We start from the raw sequence: 14,299 nt of genomic DNA, 5'->3' as shown, positions 1-14,299 counted from the left end.
TATCAAACTGTAATGTTTGCACGTGAACGGCATTTGGTTTTTCTTTTCAGTAAAGTAATAAATTAAAGGCAGGATAGCCAAACGGGCATCCATACAATCCTTACAGATGCAAGTCATTCGTAAATGTCTCGGTTTCGTTGAACCGTTTGGACTAAAAATAGTCTTGTCGGTTTTGGAAAACCAACGTTTAGCTCTCATGCTTTCGCCAACGACCATACTACGCTGAATACATCGGTTCTCGTCCGATCACCGAAATTAAGCAGCGTCGGGCGCGGTTAGTACTTAGATGGGGACCGCTTGGGAACACCGCGTGTTGTTGGCTTCGTCACCAACTTTTTGCCTTTTACCGCTTTTTCGTTTCGTTTTTAATTTTTTTTTTCATTTTTAGTTGCCCTTAGGCTTATTTTGGCAAAGCTACATGCAAAAAATTAATATTAAATGAAAATTAAAGTTTATCAAACTGTAATGTTTGCACGTGAACGGCATTTGGTTTTTCTTTTCAGTAAAGTAATAAATTAAAGGCAGGATAGCCAAACGGGCATCCATACAATCCTTACAGATGCAAGTCATTCGTAAATGTCTCGGTTTCGTTGAACCGTTTGGGCTAAAAATAGTCTTGTTAGTTTTGGAAAACCAGCGTTTAGCTCTCATGCTTTCGCCAACGACCATACTACGCTGAATACATCGGTTCTCGTCCGATCACCGAAATTAAGCAGCGTCGGGCGCGGTTAGTACTTAGATGGGGGACCGCTTGGGAACACCGCGTGTTGTTGGCTTCGTCACCAACTTTTTGCCTTTTACCGCTTTTTCGTTTCGTTTTTAATTTTTTTTTTTCATTTTTAGTTGCCCTTAGGCTTATTTTGGCAAAGCTACATGCAAAAAATTAATATTAAATGAAAATTAAAGTTTACCAAACTGTAATGTTTGCACGTGAACGGCATTTGGTTTTTCTTTTCAGTAAAGTAATAAATTAAAGGCAGGATAGCCAAACGGGCATCCATACAATCCTTACAGATGCAAGTCATTCGTAAATGTCTCGGTTTCGTAGAGCCGTTTGGGCTAAAAATAGTCTTGTCAGTTTTGGAAAACCAACGTTAAGCTCTCAGGCTTTCGCCAACGACCATACTACGCTGAATACATCGGTTCTCGTCCGATCACCGAAATTAAGCAGCGTCGGGCGCGGTTAGTACTTAGATGGGGGACCGCTTGGGAACACCGCGTGTTGTTGGCTTCGTCACCAACTTTTTGCCTTTTACCGCTTTTTCGTTTCGTTTTTAATTTTTTTTTTCATTTTTAGTTGCCCTTAGGCTTATTTTGGCAAAGCTACATGCAAAAAATTAATATTAAATGAAAATTAAAGTTTACCAAACTGTAATGTTTGCACGTGAACGGCATTTGGTTTTTCTTTTCAGTAAAGTAATAAATTAAAGGCAGGATAGCCAAACGGGCATCCATACAATCCTTACAGATGCAAGTCATTCGTAAATGTCTCGGTTTCGTTGAACCGTTTGGACTAAAAATAGTCTTATTGGTTATGGAAAACCAACGTTTAGCTCTCATGCTTTCGCCAACGACCATACTACGCTGAATACATCGGTTCTCGTCCGATCACCGAAATTAAGCAGCGTCGGGCGCGGTTAGTACTTAGATGGGGGACCGCTTGGGAACACCGCGTGTTGTTGGCTTCGTCACCAACTTTTTGCCTTTTACCGCTTTTTCGTTTCGTTTTTAATTTTTTTTTTTCATTTTTAGTTGCCCTTAGGCTTATTTTGGCAAAGCTACATGCAAAAAATTAATATTAAATGAAAATTAAAGTTTATCAAACTGTAATGTTTGCACGTGAACGGCATTTGGTTTTTCTTTTCAGTAAAGTAATAAATTAAAGGCAGGATAGCCAAACGGGCATCCATACAATCCTTACAGATGCAAGTAATTCGTAAATGTCTCGGTTTCGTAGAGCCGTTTGGGCTAAAAATAGTCTTGTCAGTTTTGGAAAACCAACGTTAAGCTCTCATGCTTTCGCCAACGACCATACTACGCTGAATACATCGGTTCTCGTCCGATCACCGAAATTAAGCAGCGTCGGGCGCGGTTAGTACTTAGATGGGGGACCGCTTGGGAACACCGCGTGTTGTTGGCTTCGTCACCAACTTTTTGCCTTTTACCGCTTTTTCGTTTCGTTTTTAATTTTTTTTTCATTTTTAGTTGCCCTTAGGCTTATTTTGGCAAAGCTACATGCAAAAAATTAATATTAAATGAAAATTAAAGTTTATCAAACTGTAATGTTTGCACGTGAACGGCATTTGGTTTTTTTTTTCAGTAAAGTAATAAATTAAAGGCAGGATAGCCAAACGGGCATCCATACAATCCTTACAGATGCAAGTCATTCGTAAATGTCTCGGTTTCGTTGAACCGTTTGGGCTAAAAATAGTCTTGTCAGTTTTGGAAAACCAACGTTAAGCTCTCAGGCTTTCGCCAACGACCATACTACGCTGAATACATCGGTTCTCGTCCGATCACCGAAATTAAGCAGCGTCGGGCGCGGTTAGTACTTAGATGGGGGACCGCTTGGGAACACCGCGTGTTGTTGGCTTCGTCACCAACTTTTTGCCTTTTACCGCTTTTTCGTTTCGTTTTTAATTTTTTTTTCATTTTTAGTTGCCCTTAGGCTTATTTTGGCAAAGCTACATGCAAAAAATTAATATTAAATGAAAATTAAAGTTTATCAAACTGTAATGTTTGCACGTGAACGGCATTTGGTTTTTCTTTTCAGTAAAGTAATAAATTAAAGGCAGGATAGCCAAACGGGCATCCATACAATCCTTACAGATGCAAGTCATTCGTAAATGTCTCGGTTTCGTTGAACCGTTTGGACTAAAAATAGTCTTATTGGTTATGGAAAACCAGCGTTTAGCTCTCATGCTTTCGCCAACGACCATACTACGCTGAATACATCGGTTCTCGTCCGATCACCGAAATTAAGCAGCGTCGGGCGCGGTTAGTACTTAGATGGGGGACCGCTTGGGAACACCGCGTGTTGTTGGCTTCGTCACCAACTTTTTGCCTTTTACCGCTTTTTCGTTTCGTTTTTAATTTTTTTTTCATTTTTAGTTGCCCTTAGGCTTATTTTGGCAAAGCTACATGCAAAAAATTAATATTAAATGAAAATTAAAGTTTATCAAACTGTAATGTTTGCACGTGAACGGCATTTGGTTTTTTTTTTCAGTAAAGTAATAAATTAAAGGCAGGATAGCCAAACGGGCATCCATACAATCCTTACAGATGCAAGTCATTCGTAAATGTCTCGGTTTCGTAGAGCCGTTTGGGCTAAAAATAGTCTTGTCAGTTTTGGAAAACCAACGTTAAGCTCTCAGGCTTTCGCCAACGACCATACTACGCTGAATACATCGGTTCTCGTCCGATCACCGAAATTAAGCAGCGTCGGGCGCGGTTAGTACTTAGATGGGGACCGCTTGGGAACACCGCGTGTTGTTGGCTTCGTCACCAACTTTTTGCCTTTTACCGCTTTTTCGTTTCGTTTTTAATTTTTTTTTCATTTTTAGTTGCCCTTAGGCTTATTTTGGCAAAGCTACATGCAAAAAATTAATATTAAATGAAAATTAAAGTTTATCAAACTGTAATGTTTGCACGTGAACGGCATTTGGTTTTTTTTTTCAGTAAAGTAATAAATTAAAGGCAGGATAGCCAAACGGGCATCCATACAATCCTTACAGATGCAAGTCATTCGTAAATGTCTCGGTTTCGTAGAGCCGTTTGGGCTAAAAATAGTCTTGTCAGTTTTGGAAAACCAACGTTAAGCTCTCAGGCTTTCGCCAACGACCATACTACGCTGAATACATCGGTTCTCGTCCGATCACCGAAATTAAGCAGCGTCGGGCGCGGTTAGTACTTAGATGGGGGACCGCTTGGGAACACCGCGTGTTGTTGGCTTCGTCACCAACTTTTTGCCTTTTACCGCTTTTTCGTTTCGTTTTTAATTTTTTTTTTTATTTTTAGTTGGCCTTAGGCTTATTTTGGCAAAGCTACATGCAAAAAATTAATATTAAATGAAAATTAAAGTTTATCAAACTGTAATGTTTGCACGTGAACGGCATTTGGTTTTTCTTTTCAGTAAAGTAATAAATTAAAGGCAGGATAGCCAAACGGGCATCCATACAATCCTTACAGATGCAAGTCATTCGTAAATGTCTCGGTTTCGTTGAACCGTTTGGACTAAAAATAGTCTTGTCAGTTTTGGAAAACCAACGTTAAGCTCTCATGCTTTCGCCAACGACCATACTACGCTGAATACATCGGTTCTCGTCCGATCACCGAAATTAAGCAGCGTCGGGCGCGGTTAGTACTTAGATGGGGGACCGCTTGGGAACACCGCGTGTTGTTGGCTTCGTCACCAACTTTTTGCCTTTTACCGCTTTTTCGTTTCGTTTTTAATTTTTTTTTCATTTTTAGTTGCCCTTAGGCTTATTTTGGCAAAGCTACATGCAAAAAATTAATATTAAATGAAAATTAAAGTTTATCAAACTGTAATGTTTGCACGTGAACGGCATTTGGTTTTTCTTTTCAGTAAAGTAATAAATTAAAGGCAGGATAGCCAAACGGGCATCCATACAATCCTTACAGATGCAAGTCATTCGTAAATGTCTCGGTTTCGTTGAACCGTTTGGGCTAAAAATAGTCTTGTCAGTTTTGGAAAACCAACGTTTAGCTCTCAGGCTTTCGCCAACGACCATACTACGCTGAATACATCGGTTCTCGTCCGATCACCGAAATTAAGCAGCGTCGGGCGCGGTTAGTACTTAGATGGGGGACCGCTTGGGAACACCGCGTGTTGTTGGCTTCGTCACCAACTTTTTGCCTTTTACCGCTTTTTCGTTTCGTTTTTAATTTTTTTTTCATTTTTAGTTGCCCTTAGGCTTATTTTGGCAAAGCTACATGCAAAAAATTAATATTAAATGAAAATTAAAGTTTATCAAACTGTAATGTTTGCACGTGAACGGCATTTGGTTTTTTTTTTCAGTAAAGTAATAAATTAAAGGCAGGATAGCCAAAAGGGCATCCATACAATCCTTACAGATGCAAGTCATTCGTAAATGTCTCGGTTTCGTAGAACCGTTTGGGCTAAAAATAGTCTTGTCAGTTTTGGAAAACCAACGTTAAGCTCTCAGGCTTTCGCCAACGACCATACTACGCTGAATACATCGGTTCTCGTCCGATCACCGAAATTAAGCAGCGTCGGGCGCGGTTAGTACTTAGATGGGGGACCGCTTGGGAACACCGCGTGTTGTTGGCTTCGTCACCAACTTTTTGCCTTTTACCGCTTTTTCGTTTCGTTTTTAATTTTTTTTTTTCATTTTTAGTTGCCCTTAGGCTTATTTTGGCAAAGCTACATGCAAAAAATTAATATTAAATGAAAATTAAAGTTTATCAAACTGTAATGTTTGCACGTGAACGGCATTTGGTTTTTCTTTTCAGTAAAGTAATAAATTAAAGGCAGGATAGCCAAACGGGCATCCATACAATCCTTACAGATGCAAGTCATTCGTAAATGTCTCGGTTTCGTTGAACCGTTTGGACTAAAAATAGTCTTATTGGTTATGGAAAACCAGCGTTTAGCTCTCATGCTTTCGCCAACGACCATACTACGCTGAATACATCGGTTCTCGTCCGATCACCGAAATTAAGCAGCGTCGGGCGCGGTTAGTACTTAGATGGGGGACCGCTTGGGAACACCGCGTGTTGTTGGCTTCGTCACCAACTTTTTGCCTTTTACCGCTTTTTCGTTTCGTTTTTAATTTTTTTTTTCATTTTTAGTTGCCCTTAGGCTTATTTTGGCAAAGCTACATGCAAAAAATTAATATTAAATGAAAATTAAAGTTTATCAAACTGTAATGTTTGCACGTGAACGGCATTTGGTTTTTCTTTTCAGTAAAGTAATAAATTAAAGGCAGGATAGCCAAACGGGCATCCATACAATCCTTACAGATGCAAGTCATTCGTAAATGTCTCGGTTTCGTTGAACCGTTTGGGCTAAAAATAGTCTTGTCAGTTTTGGAAAACCAACGTTAAGCTCTCATGCTTTCGCCAACGACCATACTACGCTGAATACATCGGTTCTCGTCCGATCACCGAAATTAAGCAGCGTCGGGCGCGGTTAGTACTTAGATGGGGGACCGCTTGGGAACACCGCGTGTTGTTGGCTTCGTCACCAACTTTTTGCCTTTTACCGCTTTTTCGTTTCGTTTTTAATTTTTTTTTTCATTTTTAGTTGCCCTTAGGCTTATTTTGGCAAAGCTACATGCAAAAAATTAATATTAAATGAAAATTAAAGTTTATCAAACTGTAATGTTTGCACGTGAACGGCATTTGGTTTTTCTTTTCAGTAAAGTAATAAATTAAAGGCAGGATAGCCAAACGGGCATCCATACAATCCTTACAGATGCAAGTCATTCGTAAATGTCTCGGTTTCGTTGAACCGTTTGGACTAAAAATAGTCTTATTGGTTATGGAAAACCAGCGTTTAGCTCTCATGCTTTCGCCAACGACCATACTACGCTGAATACATCGGTTCTCGTCCGATCACCGAAATTAAGCAGCGTCGGGCGCGGTTAGTACTTAGATGGGGGACCGCTTGGGAACACCGCGTGTTGTTGGCTTCGTCACCAACTTTTTGCCTTTTACCGCTTTTTCGTTTCGTTTTTAATTTTTTTTTTCATTTTTAGTTGCCCTTAGGCTTATTTTGGCAAAGCTACATGCAAAAAATTAATATTAAATGAAAATTAAAGTTTATCAAACTGTAATGTTTGCACGTGAACGGCATTTGGTTTTTCTTTTCAGTAAAGTAATAAATTAAAGGCAGGATAGCCAAACGGGCATCCATACAATCCTTACAGATGCAAGTCATTCGTAAATGTCTCGGTTTCGTTGAACCGTTTGGACTAAAAATAGTCTTATTGGTTATGGAAAACCAACGTTTAGCTCTCATGCTTTCGCCAACGACCATACTACGCTGAATACATCGGTTCTCGTCCGATCACCGAAATTAAGCAGCGTCGGGCGCGGTTAGTACTTAGATGGGGGACCGCTTGGGAACACCGCGTGTTGTTGGCTTCGTCACCAACTTTTTGCCTTTTACCGCTTTTTCGTTTCGTTTTTAATTTTTTTTTTTCATTTTTAGTTGCCCTTAGGCTTATTTTGGCAAAGCTACATGCAAAAAATTAATATTAAATGAAAATTAAAGTTTATCAAACTGTAATGTTTGCACGTGAACGGCATTTGGTTTTTCTTTTCAGTAAAGTAATAAATTAAAGGCAGGATAGCCAAACGGGCATCCATACAATCCTTACAGATGCAAGTCATTCGTAAATGTCTCGGTTTCGTAGAGCCGTTTGGGCTAAAAATAGTCTTGTCGGTTATTGGAAAACCAACGTTTAGCTCTCAGGCTTTCGCCAACGACCATACTACGCTGAATACATCGGTTCTCGTCCGATCACCGAAATTAAGCAGCGTCGGGCGCGGTTAGTACTTAGATGGGGGACCGCTTGGGAACACCGCGTGTTGTTGGCTTCGTCACCAACTTTTTGCCTTTTACCGCTTTTTCGTTTCGTTTTTAATTTTTTTTTTTCATTTTTAGTTGCCCTTAGGCTTATTTTGGCAAAGCTACATGCAAAAAATTAATATTAAATGAAAATTAAAGTTTATCAAACTGTAATGTTTGCACGTGAACGGCATTTGGTTTTTTTTTTCAGTAAAGTAATAAATTAAAGGCAGGATAGCCAAACGGGCATCCATACAATCCTTACAGATGCAAGTCATTCGTAAATGTCTCGGTTTCGTAGAGCCGTTTGGGCTAAAAATAGTCTTGTCAGTTTTGGAAAACCAACGTTAAGCTCTCAGGCTTTCGCCAACGACCATACTACGCTGAATACATCGGTTCTCGTCCGATCACCGAAATTAAGCAGCGTCGGGCGCGGTTAGTACTTAGATGGGGGACCGCTTGGGAACACCGCGTGTTGTTGGCTTCGTCACCAACTTTTTGCCTTTTACCGCTTTTTCGTTTCGTTTTTAATTTTTTTTTTTCATTTTTAGTTGCCCTTAGGCTTATTTTGGCAAAGCTACATGCAAAAAATTAATATTAAATGAAAATTAAAGTTTATCAAACTGTAATGTTTGCACGTGAACGGCATTTGGTTTTTCTTTTCAGTAAAGTAATAAATTAAAGGCAGGATAGCCAAACGGGCATCCATACAATCCTTACAGATGCAAGTCATTCGTAAATGTCTCGGTTTCGTTGAACCGTTTGGACTAAAAATAGTCTTATTGGTTATGGAAAACCAGCGTTTAGCTCTCATGCTTTCGCCAACGACCATACTACGCTGAATACATCGGTTCTCGTCCGATCACCGAAATTAAGCAGCGTCGGGCGCGGTTAGTACTTAGATGGGGGACCGCTTGGGAACACCGCGTGTTGTTGGCTTCGTCACCAACTTTTTGCCTTTTACCGCTTTTTCGTTTCGTTTTTAATTTTTTTTTTTCATTTTTAGTTGCCCTTAGGCTTATTTTGGCAAAGCTACATGCAAAAAATTAATATTAAATGAAAATTAAAGTTTATCAAACTGTAATGTTTGCACGTGAACGGCATTTGGTTTTTCTTTTCAGTAAAGTAATAAATTAAAGGCAGGATAGCCAAACGGGCATCCATACAATCCTTACAGATGCAAGTCATTCGTAAATGTCTCGGTTTCGTAGAACCGTTTGGGCTAAAAATAGTCTTGTCAGTTTTGGAAAACCAACGTTAAGCTCTCATGCTTTCGCCAACGACCATACTACGCTGAATACATCGGTTCTCGTCCGATCACCGAAATTAAGCAGCGTCGGGCGCGGTTAGTACTTAGATGGGGGACCGCTTGGGAACACCGCGTGTTGTTGGCTTCGTCACCAACTTTTTGCCTTTTACCGCTTTTTCGTTTCGTTTTTAATTTTTTTTTTCATTTTTAGTTGCCCTTAGGCTTATTTTGGCAAAGCTACATGCAAAAAATTAATATTAAATGAAAATTAAAGTTTATCAAACTGTAATGTTTGCACGTGAACGGCATTTGGTTTTTCTTTTCAGTAAAGTAATAAATTAAAGGCAGGATAGCCAAACGGGCATCCATACAATCCTTACAGATGCAAGTCATTCGTAAATGTCTCGGTTTCGTTGAACCGTTTGGACTAAAAATAGTCTTATTGGTTATGGAAAACCAGCGTTTAGCTCTCATGCTTTCGCCAACGACCATACTACGCTGAATACATCGGTTCTCGTCCGATCACCGAAATTAAGCAGCGTCGGGCGCGGTTAGTACTTAGATGGGGGACCGCTTGGGAACACCGCGTGTTGTTGGCTTCGTCACCAACTTTTTGCCTTTTACCGCTTTTTCGTTTCGTTTTTAATTTTTTTTTTTCATTTTTAGTTGCCCTTTAGGCTTATTTTGGCAAAGCTACATGCAAAAAATTAATATTAAATGAAAATTAAAGTTTATCAAACTGTAATGTTTGCACGTGAACGGCATTTGGTTTTTCTTTTCAGTAAAGTAATAAATTAAAGGCAGGATAGCCAAACGGGCATCCATACAATCCTTACAGATGCAAGTCATTCGTAAATGTCTCGGTTTCGTTGAACCGTTTGGACTAAAAATAGTCTTATTGGTTATGGAAAACCAGCGTTTAGCTCTCATGCTTTCGCCAACGACCATACTACGCTGAATACATCGGTTCTCGTCCGATCACCGAAATTAAGCAGCGTCGGGCGCGGTTAGTACTTAGATGGGGGACCGCTTGGGAACACCGCGTGTTGTTGGCTTCGTCACCAACTTTTTGCCTTTTACCGCTTTTTCGTTTCGTTTTTAATTTTTTTTTTTCATTTTTAGTTGCCCTTAGGCTTATTTTGGCAAAGCTACATGCAAAAAATTAATATTAAATGAAAATTAAAGTTTATCAAACTGTAATGTTTGCACGTGAACGGCATTTGGTTTTTCTTTTCAGTAAAGTAATAAATTAAAGGCAGGATAGCCAAACGGGCATCCATACAATCCTTACAGATGCAAGTCATTCGTAAATGTCTCGGTTTCGTTGAACCGTTTGGGCTAAAAATAGTCTTGTCAGTTTTGGAAAACCAACGTTAGCTCTCATGCTTTCGCCAACGACCATACTACGCTGAATACATCGGTTCTCGTCCGATCACCGAAATTAAGCAGCGTCGGGCGCGGTTAGTACTTAGATGGGGGACCGCTTGGGAACACCGCGTGTTGTTGGCTTCGTCACCAACTTTTTGCCTTTTACCGCTTTTTCGTTTCGTTTTTAATTTTTTTTTTTCATTTTTAGTTGCCCTTAGGCTTATTTTGGCAAAGCTACATGCAAAAAATTAATATTAAATGAAAATTAAAGTTTATCAAACTGTAATGTTTGCACGTGAACGGCATTTGGTTTTTCTTTTCAGTAAAGTAATAAATTAAAGGCAGGATAGCCAAACGGGCATCCATACAATCCTTACAGATGCAAGTCATTCGTAAATGTCTCGGTTTCGTTGAACCGTTTGGACTAAAAATAGTCTTATTGGTTATGGAAAACCAGCGTTTAGCTCTCATGCTTTCGCCAACGACCATACTACGCTGAATACATCGGTTCTCGTCCGATCACCGAAATTAAGCAGCGTCGGGCGCGGTTAGTACTTAGATGGGGGACCGCTTGGGAACACCGCGTGTTGTTGGCTTCGTCACCAACTTTTTGCCTTTTACCGCTTTTTCGTTTCGTTTTTAATTTTTTTTTTTCATTTTTAGTTGCCCTTAGGCTTATTTTGGCAAAGCTACATGCAAAAAATTAATATTAAATGAAAATTAAAGTTTATCAAACTGTAATGTTTGCACGTGAACGGCATTTGGTTTTTCTTTTCAGTAAAGTAATAAATTAAAGGCAGGATAGCCAAACGGGCATCCATACAATCCTTACAGATGCAAGTAATTCGTAAATGTCTCGGTTTCGTAGAGCCGTTTGGGCTAAAAATAGTCTTGTCAGTTTTGGAAAACCAACGTTAAGCTCTCATGCTTTCGCCAACGACCATACTACGCTGAATACATCGGTTCTCGTCCGATCACCGAAATTAAGCAGCGTCGGGCGCGGTTAGTACTTAGATGGGGGACCGCTTGGGAACACCGCGTGTTGTTGGCTTCGTCACCAACTTTTTGCCTTTTACCGCTTTTTCGTTTCGTTTTTAATTTTTTTTTTCATTTTTAGTTGCCCTTAGGCTTATTTTGGCAAAGCTACATGCAAAAAATTAATATTAAATGAAAATTAAAGTTTATCAAACTGTAATGTTTGCACGTGAACGGCATTTGGTTTTTCTTTTCAGTAAAGTAATAAATTAAAGGCAGGATAGCCAAACGGGCATCCATACAATCCTTACAGATGCAAGTAATTCGTAAATGTCTCGGTTTCGTAGAGCCGTTTGGGCTAAAAATAGTCTTGTCAGTTTTGGAAAACCAACGTTAAGCTCTCATGCTTTCGCCAACGACCATACTACGCTGAATACATCGGTTCTCGTCCGATCACCGAAATTAAGCAGCGTCGGGCGCGGTTAGTACTTAGATGGGGGACCGCTTGGGAACACCGCGTGTTGTTGGCTTCGTCACCAACTTTTTGCCTTTTACCGCTTTTTCGTTTCGTTTTTAATTTTTTTTTTTCATTTTTAGTTGCCCTTAGGCTTATTTTGGCAAAGCTACATGCAAAAAATTAATATTAAATGAAAATTAAAGTTTATCAAACTGTAATGTTTGCACGTGAACGGCATTTGGTTTTTCTTTTCAGTAAAGTAATAAATTAAAGGCAGGATAGCCAAACGGGCATCCATACAATCCTTACAGATGCAAGTCATTCGTAAATGTCTCGGTTTCGTTGAACCGTTTGGACTAAAAATAGTCTTGTCAGTTTTGGAAAACCAACGTTAAGCTCTCAGGCTTTCGCCAACGACCATACTACGCTGAATACATCGGTTCTCGTCCGATCACCGAAATTAAGCAGCGTCGGGCGCGGTTAGTACTTAGATGGGGGACCGCTTGGGAACACCGCGTGTTGTTGGCTTCGTCACCAACTTTTTGCCTTTTACCGCTTTTTCGTTTCGTTTTTAATTTTTTTTTTCATTTTTAGTTGCCCTTAGGCTTATTTTGGCAAAGCTACATGCAAAAAATTAATATTAAATGAAAATTAAAGTTTATCAAACTGTAATGTTTGCACGTGAACGGCATTTGGTTTTTCTTTTCAGTAAAGTAATAAATTAAAGGCAGGATAGCCAAACGGGCATCCATACAATCCTTACAGATGCAAGTAATTCGTAAATGTCTCGGTTTCCGTTGAACCGTTTGGACTAAAAATAGTCTTATTGGTTATGGAAAACCAACGTTTAGCTCTCATGCTTTCGCCAACGACCATACTACGCTGAATACATCGGTTCTCGTCCGATCACCGAAATTAAGCAGCGTCGGGCGCGGTTAGTACTTAGATGGGGGACCGCTTGGGAACACCGCGTGTTGTTGGCTTCGTCACCAACTTTTTGCCTTTTACCGCTTTTTCGTTTCGTTTTTAATTTTTTTTTTTTCATTTTTAGTTGCCCTTAGGCTTATTTTGGCAAAGCTACATGCAAAAAATTAATATTAAATGAAAATTAAAGTTTATCAAACTGTAATGTTTGCACGTGAACGGCATTTGGTTTTTCTTTTCAGTAAAGTAATAAATTAAAGGCAGGATAGCCAAACGGGCATCCATACAATCCTTACAGATGCAAGTCATTCGTAAATGTCTCGGTTTCGTTGAACCGTTTGGGCTAAAAATAGTCTTGTCAGTTTTGGAAAACCAACGTTTAGCTCTCATGCTTTCGCCAACGACCATACTACGCTGAATACATCGGTTCTCGTCCGATCACCGAAATTAAGCAGCGTCGGGCGCGGTTAGTACTTAGATGGGGGACCGCTTGGGAACACCGCGTGTTGTTGGCTTCGTCACCAACTTTTTGCCTTTTACCGCTTTTTCGTTTCGTTTTTAATTTTTTTTTTTTCATTTTTAGTTGCCCTTAGGCTTATTTTGGCAAAGCTACATGCAAAAAATTAACATTAAATGAAAATTAAAGTTTATCAAACTGTAATGTTTGCACGTGAACGGCATTTGGTTTTTCTTTTCAGTAAAGTAATAAATTAAAGGCAGGATAGCCAAACGGGCATCCATACAATCCTTACAGATGCAAGTCATTCGTAAATGTCTCGGTTTCGTTGAACCGTTTGGGCTAAAAATAGTCTTGTTAGTTATGGAAAACCAACGTTTAGCTCTCATGCTTTCGCCAACGACCATACTACGCTGAATACATCGGTTCTCGTCCGATCACCGAAATTAAGCAGCGTCGGGCGCGGTTAGTACTTAGATGGGGGACCGCTTGGGAACACCGCGTGTTGTTGGCTTCGTCACCAACTTTTTGCCTTTTACCGCTTTTTCGTTTCGTTTTTAATTTTTTTTTTCATTTTTAGTTGCCTTTAGGCTTATTTTGGCAAAGATACATGCAAAAAATTAACATTAAATGAAAATTAAAGTTTATCAAACTGCAATGTTTGCACGTGAACGGCATTTGGTTTTTCTTTTCAGTAAAGTAATAAATTAAAGGCAGGATAGCCAAACGGGCATCCATACAATCCTTACAGATGCAAGTCATTCGTAAATGTCTCGGTTTCGTTGAACCGTTTGGACTAAAAATAGTCTTATTGGTTATGGAAAACCAGCGTTTAGCTCTCATGCTTTCGCCAACGACCATACTACGCTGAATACATCGGTTCTCGTCCGATCACCGAAATTAAGCAGCGTCGGGCGCGGTTAGTACTTAGATGGGGGACCGCTTGGGAACACCGCGTGTTGTTGGCTTCGTCACCAACTTTTTGCCTTTTACCGCTTTTTCGTTTCGTTTTTAATTTTTTTTTTCATTTTTAGTTGCCTTTAGGCTTATTTTGGCAAAGATACATGCAAAAAATTAATATTAAATGAAAATTAAAGTTTATCAAACTGTAATGTTTGCACGTGAACGGGATTTGGTTTTTCTTTTCAGTAAAGTAATAAATTCAAGGCAGGATAGCCAAACGGGCATCCATACAATCCTTACAGATGCAAGTCATTCGTAAATGTCTCGGTTTCGTTGAACCGTTTGGACTAAAAATAGTCTTATTGGTTATGGAAAACCAGCGTTTAGCTCTCAAATCAAAAGAAAATTGAG

At 39.5% G+C, this 14,299-nt stretch overlaps 29 non-coding genes and 2 pseudogenes across 29 annotated transcripts; all 31 read left to right on the top strand.

The window, feature by feature from the left end:
• Nucleotides 1–204: 204 nt before the first annotated feature.
• On the top strand, nt 205–322 carry LOC121404299 (annotated as a pseudogene).
• Nucleotides 323–657: 335 nt separating this feature from the next.
• On the top strand, nt 658–776 carry LOC121404329. The gene has a single exon (XR_005967902.1). It is a non-coding gene; the product is annotated as a 5S ribosomal RNA (ribosomal RNA).
• A 336-nt stretch (nt 777–1,112) lies between these two features.
• Nucleotides 1,113–1,231, top strand: LOC121404328. The gene has a single exon (XR_005967901.1). It is a non-coding gene; the product is annotated as a 5S ribosomal RNA (ribosomal RNA).
• A 335-nt stretch (nt 1,232–1,566) lies between these two features.
• LOC121404327 lies at nt 1,567–1,685 on the top strand. Its single transcript, XR_005967900.1, has one exon. It is a non-coding gene; the product is annotated as a 5S ribosomal RNA (ribosomal RNA).
• A 336-nt stretch (nt 1,686–2,021) lies between these two features.
• LOC121404326 lies at nt 2,022–2,140 on the top strand. The gene has a single exon (XR_005967899.1). It is a non-coding gene; the product is annotated as a 5S ribosomal RNA (ribosomal RNA).
• Nucleotides 2,141–2,474: 334 nt separating this feature from the next.
• On the top strand, nt 2,475–2,593 carry LOC121404324. Its single transcript, XR_005967897.1, has one exon. It is a non-coding gene; the product is annotated as a 5S ribosomal RNA (ribosomal RNA).
• Nucleotides 2,594–2,927: 334 nt separating this feature from the next.
• Nucleotides 2,928–3,046, top strand: LOC121404323. The gene has a single exon (XR_005967896.1). It is a non-coding gene; the product is annotated as a 5S ribosomal RNA (ribosomal RNA).
• A 334-nt stretch (nt 3,047–3,380) lies between these two features.
• Nucleotides 3,381–3,498, top strand: LOC121404298 (annotated as a pseudogene).
• A 334-nt stretch (nt 3,499–3,832) lies between these two features.
• LOC121404322 lies at nt 3,833–3,951 on the top strand. The gene has a single exon (XR_005967895.1). It is a non-coding gene; the product is annotated as a 5S ribosomal RNA (ribosomal RNA).
• A 335-nt stretch (nt 3,952–4,286) lies between these two features.
• Nucleotides 4,287–4,405, top strand: LOC121404321. Its single transcript, XR_005967894.1, has one exon. It is a non-coding gene; the product is annotated as a 5S ribosomal RNA (ribosomal RNA).
• A 334-nt stretch (nt 4,406–4,739) lies between these two features.
• On the top strand, nt 4,740–4,858 carry LOC121404320. The gene has a single exon (XR_005967893.1). It is a non-coding gene; the product is annotated as a 5S ribosomal RNA (ribosomal RNA).
• Nucleotides 4,859–5,192: 334 nt separating this feature from the next.
• On the top strand, nt 5,193–5,311 carry LOC121404319. Its single transcript, XR_005967892.1, has one exon. It is a non-coding gene; the product is annotated as a 5S ribosomal RNA (ribosomal RNA).
• Nucleotides 5,312–5,647: 336 nt separating this feature from the next.
• On the top strand, nt 5,648–5,766 carry LOC121404318. Its single transcript, XR_005967891.1, has one exon. It is a non-coding gene; the product is annotated as a 5S ribosomal RNA (ribosomal RNA).
• A 335-nt stretch (nt 5,767–6,101) lies between these two features.
• On the top strand, nt 6,102–6,220 carry LOC121404317. Its single transcript, XR_005967890.1, has one exon. It is a non-coding gene; the product is annotated as a 5S ribosomal RNA (ribosomal RNA).
• A 335-nt stretch (nt 6,221–6,555) lies between these two features.
• On the top strand, nt 6,556–6,674 carry LOC121404316. The gene has a single exon (XR_005967889.1). It is a non-coding gene; the product is annotated as a 5S ribosomal RNA (ribosomal RNA).
• A 335-nt stretch (nt 6,675–7,009) lies between these two features.
• LOC121404315 lies at nt 7,010–7,128 on the top strand. Its single transcript, XR_005967888.1, has one exon. It is a non-coding gene; the product is annotated as a 5S ribosomal RNA (ribosomal RNA).
• A 337-nt stretch (nt 7,129–7,465) lies between these two features.
• On the top strand, nt 7,466–7,584 carry LOC121404313. The gene has a single exon (XR_005967886.1). It is a non-coding gene; the product is annotated as a 5S ribosomal RNA (ribosomal RNA).
• Nucleotides 7,585–7,920: 336 nt separating this feature from the next.
• LOC121404312 lies at nt 7,921–8,039 on the top strand. Its single transcript, XR_005967885.1, has one exon. It is a non-coding gene; the product is annotated as a 5S ribosomal RNA (ribosomal RNA).
• Nucleotides 8,040–8,375: 336 nt separating this feature from the next.
• On the top strand, nt 8,376–8,494 carry LOC121404311. Its single transcript, XR_005967884.1, has one exon. It is a non-coding gene; the product is annotated as a 5S ribosomal RNA (ribosomal RNA).
• A 336-nt stretch (nt 8,495–8,830) lies between these two features.
• On the top strand, nt 8,831–8,949 carry LOC121404310. Its single transcript, XR_005967883.1, has one exon. It is a non-coding gene; the product is annotated as a 5S ribosomal RNA (ribosomal RNA).
• A 335-nt stretch (nt 8,950–9,284) lies between these two features.
• LOC121404309 lies at nt 9,285–9,403 on the top strand. Its single transcript, XR_005967882.1, has one exon. It is a non-coding gene; the product is annotated as a 5S ribosomal RNA (ribosomal RNA).
• A 337-nt stretch (nt 9,404–9,740) lies between these two features.
• LOC121404308 lies at nt 9,741–9,859 on the top strand. The gene has a single exon (XR_005967881.1). It is a non-coding gene; the product is annotated as a 5S ribosomal RNA (ribosomal RNA).
• A 335-nt stretch (nt 9,860–10,194) lies between these two features.
• LOC121404307 lies at nt 10,195–10,313 on the top strand. The gene has a single exon (XR_005967880.1). It is a non-coding gene; the product is annotated as a 5S ribosomal RNA (ribosomal RNA).
• Nucleotides 10,314–10,649: 336 nt separating this feature from the next.
• On the top strand, nt 10,650–10,768 carry LOC121404305. Its single transcript, XR_005967878.1, has one exon. It is a non-coding gene; the product is annotated as a 5S ribosomal RNA (ribosomal RNA).
• A 336-nt stretch (nt 10,769–11,104) lies between these two features.
• LOC121404295 lies at nt 11,105–11,223 on the top strand. Its single transcript, XR_005967876.1, has one exon. It is a non-coding gene; the product is annotated as a 5S ribosomal RNA (ribosomal RNA).
• A 335-nt stretch (nt 11,224–11,558) lies between these two features.
• LOC121404284 lies at nt 11,559–11,677 on the top strand. The gene has a single exon (XR_005967865.1). It is a non-coding gene; the product is annotated as a 5S ribosomal RNA (ribosomal RNA).
• A 336-nt stretch (nt 11,678–12,013) lies between these two features.
• Nucleotides 12,014–12,132, top strand: LOC121404347. The gene has a single exon (XR_005967920.1). It is a non-coding gene; the product is annotated as a 5S ribosomal RNA (ribosomal RNA).
• Nucleotides 12,133–12,468: 336 nt separating this feature from the next.
• Nucleotides 12,469–12,587, top strand: LOC121404336. The gene has a single exon (XR_005967909.1). It is a non-coding gene; the product is annotated as a 5S ribosomal RNA (ribosomal RNA).
• A 337-nt stretch (nt 12,588–12,924) lies between these two features.
• Nucleotides 12,925–13,043, top strand: LOC121404325. The gene has a single exon (XR_005967898.1). It is a non-coding gene; the product is annotated as a 5S ribosomal RNA (ribosomal RNA).
• Nucleotides 13,044–13,380: 337 nt separating this feature from the next.
• LOC121404314 lies at nt 13,381–13,499 on the top strand. Its single transcript, XR_005967887.1, has one exon. It is a non-coding gene; the product is annotated as a 5S ribosomal RNA (ribosomal RNA).
• A 335-nt stretch (nt 13,500–13,834) lies between these two features.
• LOC121404278 lies at nt 13,835–13,953 on the top strand. Its single transcript, XR_005967859.1, has one exon. It is a non-coding gene; the product is annotated as a 5S ribosomal RNA (ribosomal RNA).
• The last annotated feature ends 346 nt before the right edge of the window (nt 13,954–14,299 follow it).

Source organism: Drosophila obscura, unplaced genomic scaffold (assembly GCF_018151105.1).
Source record: "Drosophila obscura isolate BZ-5 IFL unplaced genomic scaffold, ASM1815110v1 contig_192, whole genome shotgun sequence".
NCBI lineage: Eukaryota > Metazoa > Arthropoda > Insecta > Diptera > Drosophilidae > Drosophila > Drosophila obscura.
Note: the sequence above shows the minus strand (reverse complement) of the source record. Positions and strands in the feature narration are given on the sequence as shown.